This window comes from Gekko japonicus, unplaced genomic scaffold (genome assembly GCF_001447785.1).
Source record: "Gekko japonicus isolate JY-2015 unplaced genomic scaffold, Gekko_japonicus_V1.1 scaffold7898, whole genome shotgun sequence".
Taxonomy (NCBI): Eukaryota; Metazoa; Chordata; class Lepidosauria; order Squamata; family Gekkonidae; genus Gekko; species Gekko japonicus.
In genome coordinates, this window is record NW_015162194.1 from 3,161 (window position 1) to 4,560 (window position 1,400).

Sequence of the window (1,400 nt, forward strand, 5' to 3'; positions counted from 1 at the left end):
GCATCTCGGGGCCTGCCCCCCCCCCCGACTTATTGCCAAGCCTCCCCACTTCCCATCCAGCCCAGGCCCCCCAACTTCCATTCTTTTTAATTTTATTTGTGGCATTCCCTTGGGGGGGGGGTGCGGGGTGCCCCCTGACTTATTTAAAGCCCCCCTGAATTCTCGTAGCAGCTAAAACTTCCATTGCAGCTAGATGGAAAGCAGATAAAGCTCCATCTCCATCCTGCTGGTTGAATAAAGTGTGGGACCACCTAATCTTGGAAAAGATAACAGATCACATTCGTTGATCTGAAATCTACCCTAAACAGTCCAATTTTGCAAAGAAATGGCTTCCCTTTATGGAGTTCGTTTTTGCCTCTGACCTGCAACCTAGTAACTCTACATACTTATCCATACTAAACCAATAATTGTCATCATAACACTGGAATTATAAGAACATAAGAACATAAGAGACGCCAATGTTGGATCAGGCCAAAGGCCCATCCAGTCCAACACTCTGTGTCACATAGTGGCCAGAAATACCGGTGCCATCAGGAGGTCCACCAGTGGGGCCAGGACATTAGAAGCCCTCCCACTGTTGGCCCCCACAAGCACCAAGAAGACAGAGCATCACTTGCCCCAGAGCCCCTATCTATACCTTGTGGCTAATAGCCACTGATGGACCTCTGCTCCATATGCCTATCTAATTCCCTTTTGAAGACGTCCGTGCTTGTAGCCACCACCACTTCCTGTGGAAGATAATGCTAAAGTGTGATTTGGTTCTCAAGTGATCACTTACCTTGGTCTTGAAACTAATAAATAACTTAGTTGAAATCGAAATACTTATTAGCATGCCTATAAAAGCTAATCTGTTTTTTAGATGTTGTTATTGTCTATATATGAAAGCTGTATTCATGACTCTGCAAGATAAATTGTATGCAAAATTGTTGAAATCTGTTAATAGTAATGTTACTGAAATCTGTTTATGAGAAAATTAATAAAAAGAACTTAAAAAAAAATCCTGGCTACGGGGGCTGGAGCCTGGAATGCCAACTGACTTGCCTGGGCTCCATTGGGAAACATGAGGGTACGGGTAGAGTGGCCATGCTTCCAATGGGCAATCCCGTCCTTCCTTTTAGTACATCCCTCCACGAAGTCCACCCCCCCTGCCCCTTCGGGTCTCCTCGGAGGACCCAAGCCGAGCCGCCGGGGCTGGTGGCGCGCGATGCTCCCTCGGAGCGGTGGAGTCTCGCGAGCCGAAGTCCTCCTGGCAGTCAAGCCGCGAGCAAGCGAGCGACTCGGCCGCTGCGCAGAATCAGTTGGCTCTGGAGCCCCGTCGTCCCTTCCCGAGCGAGGCGGAAAGACTGCCGCGCTGGCTCACACTCTCACTCGGCTTAGAGGGAACGCGGGTCGTGTGCCGC